Source organism: Meles meles, chromosome 13 (genome assembly GCF_922984935.1).
Source record: "Meles meles chromosome 13, mMelMel3.1 paternal haplotype, whole genome shotgun sequence".
Classification (NCBI taxonomy): domain Eukaryota; kingdom Metazoa; phylum Chordata; class Mammalia; order Carnivora; family Mustelidae; genus Meles; species Meles meles.
Genome location: NC_060078.1, coordinates 74,038,963 through 74,051,079, shown reverse-complemented (window position 1 = coordinate 74,051,079; position 12,117 = coordinate 74,038,963). Strand labels below are relative to the sequence as shown.

Genomic DNA, 12,117 nt, shown 5'->3' with positions numbered 1-12,117 from the left:
TCTTCAGAACTCCTTCCCCACTTGGAGCCACAAAGCTCAGCCCTGAGGGATGTTTTGACTCATTTGACACGTCAGTGGAAGGTTGGAAGTATTCTGGGATGGTACCACCACATTTTGGAGTTGCCCATCTATAACCCACTGGCCTCTAGGTTCCATGAGAACAGAGACTTGGTCAGTCTTCTTCACCATTGTGTCCCCAGTGTATTAACTTACAGAATCATTGCTCAGTAAATATATGTTGAATGAATAAATGGATTTTTTAAAAGATTTTATTTATTTGTTTGACAGACAGAGATCACAAGTAGGCAGAGAGGCAGGCAAAGAGAGAGGAAGGGAAGCAGGATCCTGGCTGAGCAGAGAGCCTGATGCGGGGCTGGATCCCAGGACCCTGAGATCATGACCTGAGCCGAAGGCAGAAGCTTTAACCCACTGAGCCACCCAGGCGCCTCTGAAGAGTGGGTTTTTACACATAATGAATGTTTAATAAATACTTTACTGGAAATTATTTGGAGTTGAGTGAATGATGAATACACCAGGCTGTCTGGAGCAAGGGTTTGTTTTCAGTAGTAATGAGACGTCAGGGTGGAAAAGTAGGATGGGCAAGATGGAAATGGTGTTTTAGGAAGTTAGCTGGTAGCAGTGGGTAAGCCGGGTGGGTGTTTAGTTGTACAGAAAGCAGGAGTCACAGGTAGAAAATCATGTCGATGTAAGGGCCTGAACCACACTGGTAGGAATGGCAAGAGATGAATGACAGAGTTAATAGGAAGAAGGACGGAAATCATCGTGAGTGGTTGGATGTGGGTTGAGGGACCAAAGATAATGCCATCGAGGATGGCTTGTAGAGTACTCTTGCAGTTGATAGAAATGGGATAGGTGAACTAGGGATGTGGTTTTGTTGGGAAGAACATGATGCATTTGGTTTTAGAGGTGTGGAACTTGTGGAGCACTGGTATCTCAGAGGAAAGGGAGGACTGATGGTATAGCGATCGCCCATCCACATGGAACTTAAAGTTGAAACAAGAATAGATGAATCCTCTAGAGGGAGAAGGGGGGGGGAATCCTCTTGAAGCAAGGACCTAAATATTGAGGAAGGAGTGTATTTAGGACATAGGAGGAGGGTAAGCTGCTGTAATAGGGCAATAAGCCAAAAGGCTTAAGGAAAAAAGAAAACGATCCAAATCCTGAAGTCTAAGGCAGAGAGTTTCGTGGCAGATGTGTGTGGGTACATATGCTTAGAATAAAATTGGAAAGAGTACACTTTAGCATACTCACTGGGTCGTCCTTGGGTAGTCAGATCATTGGGAATTTTATTTTTTTATATATTAGTCGTAACTGATTTTCCTAAAATGAATGTACTACTTGTATAACTTTGAACAATGACATGAAAATATTTGAAGGAAGAATGTTACATCACGTTAAAGACTGAAATTAAAGGAGAATTAAAGACTGAGAAGAGATCATTAGAAACACAGTTGTTCTGTTACAGAATCATCCCATCTTCTTAAAAAATAGAACTGTATGTAGGCTAAATAAATAGCTAAGACCACCATCCCTGTTTACTTCTGTCATTCACTCAGTCAACAAATATTTATTGAATGTCTACCACGTGCCAGATACTGTTCTGGGCACTGGGAAAACAGCAGTGAATAAAATAGGGAACATTTCTTCTCTTCATGGCACTTAGTTCTCGTGGCCCTCAATCCTAGCACTTACATGCTGGTGAGCCATCAGGACAATAAACTGCATTAAGAGATGTGAAAGCATTTTGAAAAGTTGGTATGCTAGGGGTTTATTAACATCCTATTAGTGTTGTCCGATTCCGATGAAATCAAATGACTATTCATGAATATTTCAATTTTCTTGTTTTCTGTAGATATTAGAAGCACTGGGGTTTTAAGGTGTAAAATATATTTATGTACATGCCTACTGTATACATACTTCTCACATTCCTTGTTTTAGTACCATGGAGACTATATTTCCATTTCCTATGGAGACTGAATGTCCAGGGGCACTCACAGAACATCTGAGCTTGAAAGGGTTTGAGTGCTGCTAACCCTAAAGGTTTAAATCGGGGAGTAGAGGGGAAGGAAAAGAAGGGAAGGAAAGGCAAAGGCAAAGCTCAGGAGATAAGGAAAGTTCATATCCAGGGAGGGAGGGTAGGACTATACTCTTCTCTTTTAGATAGAGGACATAGCCATGACTATTGACTTCCCATGGATGGGGTGCTCACAGTGGAAGAGATGTATGGTGTTGGACAAGGGCCGTTTGGGAATTAGGAGACAGATTGGAGTCCCAGCTGTCCCCAATATCTAAACCTCACCAATCAAATGAATGGCTGGACTAGATCAGTGTTTCCTAAGCTTTTTGAAAATGAACACTCCTTTTTTTTTTTTTTTTAAGATTTTATATATTTATTTGACAGAGATCACAAGTAGGCGGAAAGAAAGAGAGGGAAGCAGGCTCCCTGCAGAGCAGAAAGCCCAATGCGGGATGCAATCCCAGGACCCTTAGATCATGACCTGAGCTGAAGGCAGCGGCTTAACCCACTGAGCCACCCAGGCACCCAAACACTCCTTTTTAACAGCAAAAAATTGAGGGGACCCCCACCCCATATAATAGTGGTTATATGCAGTGAGTATGAATTCAGTAGTATGTTTGGAGCAATTATATTTCATTCATATAAATTCCATGCGTATGGCAAAGACTATGTTTATAGGCAAACCACTTTCCAGTGTTGGGTGTGTGTTTGGTGGACATTTGGAATGGTGAGCCCCTTGCCCACAGTGTGCAGGCTTCTCAGGGAGCTTGCCTGAGAACCATAGAGCCAGGTCTCCCCATCCAGGACCTCTTCTGTTTTAGCTCTGATTCAAAATAAAACATCAGGACATATTAGCCTAGACCTATTTGGTAAATGAAGACCCTTCATGGAGGAAATGAATCATTCTTCAGGCTGCATTTCAAAAAGGATTTCTAAACCATGTCAGGTATTTCCTAAATGAATGAGGATAAAGAAAAATATATTTGTTCATTTTCCCTAATCCTCTGCAACACTTTTATATAAATTGGAACTTGTTTGCCATGACTTTAATGTTCAGAAGTGATTGTTTAGATGTTATTTTGGCATTGCTATCAAGTGCTTGTTAATTCTTGCCTGCATTTGCCATCTGTGTTGAATATCATTTTTCATAGGGAACTAATGAACGTGATTGCAGGTGCCTTTAATCATAGAGTCATAGAAACTGGAGAGAGAATAGATGGAAATGTTGCCTTTTCCCCATCTAGAAAATGGGATTAATAATGTTACCCCTCCTCTCCCAGTTGTCAGGAATGAGAAATAGGATTGCCAAGCTAATTGTAATATAAAGAGCTGTAAATTAAATGCTAAGTAATAAGAGTAGGAATGATTTGACTAATAATAAAACGTTGTTTTGTAGTTTGATTTTTAAATTACCAATGTCTCCCAGCAGTAGTCATTACCCCTGTGCTAGAAAAACAAAAACCAGGGCAACAACTGCCATTGATGGAGAACTTTTATCTGCCTGGGGCTTTCCTTATATCATCTCGTTGAATCTGCAAAACCACCACAAAAGGTAAGCGGTTGGCCCAAGGTGGACATGGTTAGTGAATGGTGGAGTTGGAACTTGAACTCAGGTCCAGTGGACTCCAGGGCCCATGCAACCCTCCTCCCCCACCCCCCCACCCCGACACCCGCTACCACCGTGCTCCTCTGCCTGTCAAATCTGGAAGTCTTGTAGTCAGATCCTGCTGTCTCATGCCAGTGATTGCTAGGGGCTTGGCCATCCTTTCGGGAAGAAGCCAGTTGAGTTGCTCACAACTCAGCTGTGAAAGGAGTTCACAAAGGAGAAGGAGAAAAGAGAAAGGAGCCTGGGTAAATGGTGTTAAGCTCTGGGTCACCAGTTCTCAGTCTGGGCTGCACACTAGAATCACTTGGGGACTCTGCTAGATTCTGGTGGGATCTAAGCTCTGTTAGAATTTAAGCACCAGGAAGAGGAGGGTTATCTATTCACTGTTGTAGTATTTAAAAACACTGATACCTGGGCCCTACCCCAGACCTATTAAATTGGAATCTCCAGGTACAGAGGTATTTTTTTTAATATGTATGATATTAATGTACAGCCAAGATTGAGAACCTCTGCTCTAAGAGATTTCTTCATGGATCATGTCAGATAGAGAATGGATAAGGCTTCCCCCAAGAATGACTTTATAGTGGGTTCAGCTAAGAAGTGTTGAGTCTTGGAACCAGACCATATGGGTTCAAGCCCTGGTTCTTCCAGTTCCCAGCTGTATGACCTTGTAAAAGTTACTTGACCTCTCTGAGCCCATTTGCTCATCACCTAATATTTTCAATTTCATAGGATTGCTATGAGATTAAATTTGAAAATCCATGGAAACTTCTTCTCACTATGCCCAACACATAGTAAAGGATGTCATTATTACCAAAGAAATTAAGGAGAAGAAAATAACATTTTTAGAGTTTTGCTGTGTTTGTCTGAAAACCTTAATTTAGCTTTGTAGAGGGATTCAGGTGGAATTGAATTAAATGATAAGGGGACCTCCCCCACCCTTTAAAAACAATATTACTGACCTTTTAAGATAATCAGACCTCCTGGTAATCTATCACTTTTGTTTTAACCTTTACCATTTGCTCAAAATTACAGAGTTGATGCATTATTTCTCTCTTGTTTCCCAAATAAAGCAGAAAGCTGGACCATGGTTGTAATGTGAGTGTTCAAAGCTGGCATCCTGTCAAAGGCTCTTTTAGATCTAGCCTTCCGGTCATTTGTTGTGAGGGCTTTGACACTGAAAACCAAAAGATACTGTTGGAGATGCACTTGCTGGCAGTTTAATTGGTATTTTTCAGGATATAGACACACAATTTCTATATATGCAGAATGAAATGGGGAGTAGGGCAATTATCCAGTGAGATTAGACGGTAAAAAAGGGGGGGGGATCAGGCAAAAGAAATTCTTTAAAGCTAGCTATTTTGCCATTTTGAATAGATACTTCTCTAACTTTGTAGAAGTAGATAAACTTAAGAGTATTTCTGTGACCTAATTACAGGCTAATAAAGCAAAATGAATACATATAAAATATCCTACAAAGGCCAGGTTTTCCAATTTGTACTTCTTAATATAACAGCAGCAGAATAAGTATAGGAATTGCATTTATTGCGAATGAAGGAAAGGTTAAACATCTTTCCCACATAGGGGGCAGCAAAGAAGAAAGAGAGGAGAAATCTCAGTGAGAGGACCAGTAAGATGTTTCGTTCAGCTATGACTGAAAATGTTTTCTCTGTAACTGCTGCAAACATTGATTTGGTTAGTTTCCTGTCCCCCGAGAGTGGTATGCCCTTCTGTTTTGTTGTTGCACTTGAATGAAAGCCAATAAATTGTTTGACTTTTGTAATTAAACTGAAGAACTTGATTGAAGGGGATTTTAGCTTCCCTGAAAGTGTGCTTTAAGTTAATCTACTTAAGAGGAATTATCTATTTCTTATTAGTGAAATCAAAATACTCTGTGCCTTTATAACTGATGATTTCTATGGGCCTGGTCATGAATCTTATGGTAATGGTAAAATGTCAAATATTATTTGAGGAATTTAGAAACTTTCAGTTGTCAAAAATTTAGGACTCGAGTTTTGACATTTGTTGTTGGCAAAATGTGGAGTCATATTTGTTTTCTTTTTCTTCCTTGATTTGCCATTTTTGGGGATCATGTTTACGATATTTGAAAATTTTTGTTTCTTGAATTTTTTTTTTAAATTATAGTCATAGATGCAGATGAGAATTAGTTCTTTTGTGGGAGTAATTTTAGGGAGTAAATTTCCAGGAATTTTTAGCAAAAGCATTTTAGGCAAATTTTTCAGGATTGATTTGATTTAATTGCATCACTTTTATATATGACAATCATATATAAAGTACTACTATTGGAGCCCTATATACTTCCAAAATTATTTAAGGTGACGTTTGTGAATGAATCTCTAATGGCAATCTAATATATTAAATTTCTGTATAATTAAAAAATACACAGAATTATGGGCTAAGGGATAGTAGATCTGGTTTTTAATTAAATTCCACTTATATTTTGTGACTGTGCATTCAAAACCGTAGGTGGATATTGTAGAAATAAAAGCAGTAATGATCAGAATTAGTTTCTTAGAAAAACAATGTTTCCATTAATACTTAAGGAGAGAGAGAGGATGAAAGTCTCAAATGTCATTTCTAAAGTGGAAATAATTTTAATATGTATTTAATAATGCCTGTCTTCTGCTTGGGCTACAGTCAGCAGAACCATCTTTAAGTGGTACAGTTTGGAGATAGGAAAGAAAAGGAAAGTACGAGAGAATCTAACACAGATGTGCTCAGGAGTAAAGAGTGATGGGTATTAGGATGATTTTGTGTAAGGGAACTTTCACTTGAAATAAAAAAATTGAGGCAAAGTGAGGTTGAAATTGAAGTATCTGGGTGCCTGCCCTGGTCTCCTCTTCTTTTTGTGTGCACAGAGATATGGCCAAAGGAAGCCACATGGGTCACGGAGGATCCACCCTCTGCCACTGCCTTTGTCGGTGGGAACTGGTCAGACTCCCAGAAGGAGCTACCCTTGTCCAGCAGCTACTGTTAGACTGTTGTAAAAATTTGCGTTGATTTTTGAACAGCCAGGTGATTTAAAATATCCCCGAGCCATTCTAGGTAATCGTCTTTCCCAAAGTTCATGACCAAATATTTGCACTCTAGGCTTAGGGCCTTTGTGGGAATTTGAAACTAGAGAAGACCGTGTACCCAACTCACGAGGCAGAGAATTTCTAGCAAAGAGCGTCTCAGTTAATGTGAGGTATCTGTGCCTTCTAAAGAATTTTTTGACTTCTACAGCATTAAAAGTAGAGATCCCGTTGGAGAGAACTAGTAACAAATTTCTTTTGGCCATAAAATTATTCCATATGCCAACACTTGTTGGAATTTTTATTAACTTGTGGATCTGACCTAAACGTTGGCTGTCTAATCCTTAAATGCTTTCTTTCTTTTTTTCTTTTTTTTTTGCTAGCCAAGCTGACAGTATGCAGGGGGAAAGTAAGGCTTCTGTACTGATTTTGAGAATACAACCTCAAAGACTGTATTTTATAGAGCAAGAATCAAAGACTATGTTTGTAGAGTAAGAACAAAAACAACTCTTGTTTTAAAGTATGATATTTGAAATAACTACAACATGCGGGTATCAATTTATAAGCTTTAGAATGTGTATTGTCCTACGTATCATATTCTATTACTTTAGTGAAAATCCAGGCATTTTGAATTCTTGACTAAGACCATTGCAAGAAAAGTATCTGTTCAGTAAATAATTTTTACACATTTCTTATAAATCTGTTGTTGGAAAATTGTTGTCTTTTCTTGAGACAATTCTAAATGCAAAAGCAGGAAATGCAATCAAAACAAGGCATTGAAGATTTACAGAACTTCTCATTTGTATTTGTAATAGACTTAAATCCATGTGTTCTTTGTTATATGAGAATACGAGGAATCACCATGCGTTGTTGTTTTTTTTAACTGAAAGTCACCATTTTACCTTCCCTAGTATATTGTCTGAGTCTGACTCTAAGTCACTAGGGACAAGCCTTGAACTTTTTACGCTCTTTCCGAGTCCTAATGCTAAGAAACAAATGCACTGTAACTTGACACAAAATTTGACCCTTGCTGGTGGGTCAGAAAATGTCACACGCATGAGCCTGTACCTCTGGGGCGAAGGCTCAGCTACCTCATCAGGGCCAGCCCCTCTGATCACCGTTTCTGAGCAACATCCCCTCGCTCTCCGAATTTAGACTTCAGCATATACACCTCACGCAAGTTTATCCTATCTATTTTTCACAAGGTACATAGGTGAAATTGTCAGGTTTTTAATGGCTGGTGTCTGAAGCTCGTCCTTTGGGTCAGTTCTCTTTGTGTTGATTACTCGAGTGCATCTGCCTCAGTTGGATGTTTTAAAATAAGCTGAACTCTGGAAGGCTTGGATTGGAGGAAAGGGACTGTAATCCTGTGTTACGCAAACTGGAGAGAGACAGTATGGTATCGTTTCTTGGCTACTTAGTGCTTTCTGACTTTTGGAAGAAAAGGAAACTTGGCAGCATGTAATTCTAAGAAAATTGTAAGAAACAAAGTAGAACCCCGCTCTTCGTGGGGGCAGGGAAGGGGTGAAGTCTGCTTAGATGTCATCCGCGTTGTCTGACGTCCTCACAAACCCTGCAGGTTCAGCGTTGACTGAGAATGAGCCTGTACATTCCACCGAGGGAAGAAAGAGCAAAATCTTTTTCTTCCCTTAGCCAGTGGTTCTGTTAATTCAGGAGCTATAAAGCAGATTTTAAATTGACATCATTTTCTAACTGGAAAGTTAAAGTGCCCCTTCTATCTGGAATACAAACATTCCAACAAGTCCTGTTGCGCTTGATGTGAACTTTTTATTCAAGTATAAAGGATCTTAACGTTTCTGGGTGTTAACTTTTAGGGAGTACATAGCAGTAGCAAATACACTAAATAAACAAAGGGACTCAGGTTGAAATAAATGTCTGTGGCTCTCACGATGTAAGTACGGGCACAGATCTGATTATGAAGAATGTTAGCCTTTACCGTAGGGAACAATCACATTTTAGCCTGGGATACAGCTCTCAGTGCTGGCGCGAACATTTCCCCAGTTAGGTACGCACAGACACAGGAATGATGCAGCGTTTTAAAATACATTCTTTTCTTCTTAAACACATGCCCCCCATCTTGACAAACGCTGTTTAGTGCGAAGTTCAAACACACGTCACCCAAGGTTAATTTCTACCTTGTGCAGTCAGTGGTTTCAGATGTGCTGCGAGGATCCACATGGGCAAGGAGACGCAAATCCCCATGTTGTTGTCTCCGCACTTTGGAATTCTGTTCAGACCTCTTACACTGTGTGCAGACATATGAAAAAGGAGGACGCAAAAGTGAAACCCAGTCCTGGGGCTGCTGTCAGCGTGGACGTTCTTTCCACTGACCGTGTGCTTGTTTGACTTGTTTTTGTCCTCTTCACACGTTCTTTTTCTCCCCCCTTCACACTGTCCACCCAGGCTCTCTCTGGGAGTTCATGCAGAGGACACCAGCCTGAGCACCAGCAGCAAGCACACCCCCCCACACACACCCCAGGGCCACCTTCCTCACATTCCTGCTTCCTGAGCCATCTTTTGCGAGGGGGTTTGGGATTCCAGCCCTGGCGGTCCAGGCTCTCCTAGCTGTAGCTGTAGGGACTTAACCCATTGACCGCCTATCCAATAGGCAAAGCTGTTAGAAATAACTGTGTGGTTATATTTATTGCTTATGTGTTTCCGTGATAGGAATCATCTTTATAGATAAGAAAATCATAGAACCACATAGAACTTTTGGGTCATTTAATTCCACGCCCTCATTTTACACACACACACACACACACACACACACACACACACACACATCTTCATCTAAGCAAATAGAAGAACCTCTAGTTGCTGGCAAAAAGCTGTCAACATAATTCTTCTATTCAGGAATCAATTTATTTAATGAGTTTAAAGATTTTTAAAATCCTCTTCATTATGGGTAAAGGAAAAAGACCATTTATGATATACAGTTAGTGTGGTTATTTTGGTATAACATGGGTAATTGTCCCAACTGAATATCTGGCATATTCTGACAGTATTACAAGACTTAAAAATCTAAAGTCTAAAATTCCTAAATTCCAAGAAAAAAAGTGCTGCACCTGTTTTGGGTTGTGGATCTCGTACCGCGGCCTCTCAGAGGGTTAGCTGGAAAAAGTTCTGTGGCTTTCTTCAGATCTATAATTTTAAATGGCCTTTTGGTAGCTGCATTCTCTATACCCGAGTTTGTCAAGTAAGCAGGCAGATGTTTTTGCCTTCTGATAAATTACCATAATAAACACGTCTGCCTGCCTTACTTCATCCGCTACAAAAAATATTCAGGGCTCCTCCGGTTGGAAGGTGTGTCACCTTCGGCTTTGTTCCCGAATTAGTAACGCGGCAGGCTCTCATTTAGCAAGTTGTGCTTCTCGCCAATTAAAAGGCAAAAAGTTTCTCTCTCTCCCTCAGATAGGGACTTAGGCTTTCACCTGTCAGGGGAAAATGAAACCATCACTAACCAGTGTTTATTTTGCTGGCGGGTTCATGCCTACGACAAAGTGATTTTTTTTTTCTCCAGGTGAATTACTCCTCACGTTGGCGTGGCAATGACTAATAAAGTATTTATGAAAACGCATGTGTGTTGTCTCCACTCCCACAGTGTGTCACTGCTGCCGCCAAGTGACAGGTCTGAAAAAAATATATCAGCAAACCTTAAACAATTAGAGCATCGATTCCACTTTGGAAAACCAAGGCCCGCACTCCCTCCTAGACAAAGATACCTTCTCCTTATAGGATGAGAACGCAGAGGCTCTCCTAAATCCCTCTGACCCATGTAGCCAGCCATCCCTCGGAGGAATTCAGGGCTTCTGAGACAAGAATGGCAGGGTGGTGAAGAAAATAATGTCTTTCCCTGAACCAACTCCATGTCATTCTGGCGTTGAGGGCAGTTTTTAGTCTGGCTAGTTGTCCACAGTCGCACACAACATCCTCCTGAGCTACAGGAGGGAGCAGTCCCTGTCTTAAAAATCGAGTAGACACACCAAGAGCTTGCAACTCCGGGAGCCCGCGAGTGCTTGGAGACCTATGCAAAGACCATTCTCCTGAGCAACCTCATTCTTGAACTGGGCTAAGAGCTTTCAATTGCTGTGACATTTTCAGCCAGGGAAGGGAGTAGTTGTTGCAGGGAAAGGTTTTACAGGCAATTACTTTATATTATCAACGGAGCAATTCCCTGTCCAGAGAGGGGCCAAAACGATCAAGTTAAATCGTGAAAGAGAGAAAGAGGGAGCCGGAGAAGGGATTCATCTCATTAGCAGATGCCAGTGCGGAGGCTCTGCGGCGCACGGTGTCACTGGCCCTTTAAGACGACGGCTGCGCTCCCTCCGCCGCCGCCGCCCCCTCCCCCGGAGCTGTTGACAGGTCTAAACCTCCCGAGCAGCCCATTGTGGCCACAGTAGGAGGCACCTGCAGAAAATGTGCCAAAACCAGGCAGGGAGCAAGAGCTTTTCAATAAGCCCCGCAGCTGGAGAGGAGAAGCAACACTAAACACGCGGGCGCAGACCAGGCATGTGATGGGAAAAGGGGTCAAACCCAGACACCTCCTATCGGCTTTCTGAGCTTTCTGAGCACCGTTTGGTTCAATTTGCTGACATCTTCTAGCTGGCTTTTCTCTATTTGCTTAATATGCTGAGGTATTTAGCTTAAAAGCACTAAATACTCCATCACGAGGAGCTCTTCTCTCCCTTTCCCATTTACGGTTATTAAGGACGTTTGCCAGTATTTTCTCCCTCTTTCTGCTCCAAACTAAGATTGTTTTCTTTCGGTTCTCTCTCTCTTACTGCTACCTCGCAGGCATTCGCCACCACATGCTGCAGGCTTGATTTGACTCTTAATTCGGGGGCAAGTCAGGCTCTCCCAATTTGGGATCTGGGCTGCCTTAGTAAAGCACACATTCCAGCTGCGATCAGCACATGTCTGGAAGATGCATTGCATTTCGACGCAGTAAACCTTTGCTGGGCATCGACTGTGTCCCCACCGTTGTCCTCAGGACTTCTGGAAATCCAGAGAGAGACAGATGTGCCTCCTCTCCCCTACTGCTTAGGATCCAGCAGAGAGGCCAAAGAGCTGATAGGACCATGGGTTTTAGGAACTGGTCTTGCACCCATGCACTTGTCTTCGTGGTACTTACAGCCCTTTGGAGAATAAGCTGGAGTGGAGGTAGGGCAGGGGGGACAGGGCGGGACCTGGCATGTGCTGGTGGTGTAGTGGCTTTGTCTAGTCTCTCTTGAGAAGCAAGAGGACAGAGTCTCACTAAGCTGAGAACCTGGCATCACGCCTCAATTTTGGCAGCTCTCAAAAGTCTGGAAATCCTTGCCTTTACTTGGGGCCTTCAGGTTCGCATGATACATCTCATCTATTCTTTCTCCCACTGGAGGTAGTAAGGCATTATCTCCGTCTTACAGATGAAAACATCT

At 41.6% G+C, this 12,117-nt stretch overlaps 1 protein-coding gene across 1 annotated transcript in view; it reads left to right on the top strand.

The window, feature by feature from the left end:
- The window catches only part of HSPA12A (heat shock protein family A (Hsp70) member 12A), a 158,190-nt gene that overhangs the window by 1,677 nt on the left and 144,396 nt on the right, over nucleotides 1-12,117 (top strand). The window lies entirely within an intron of this gene.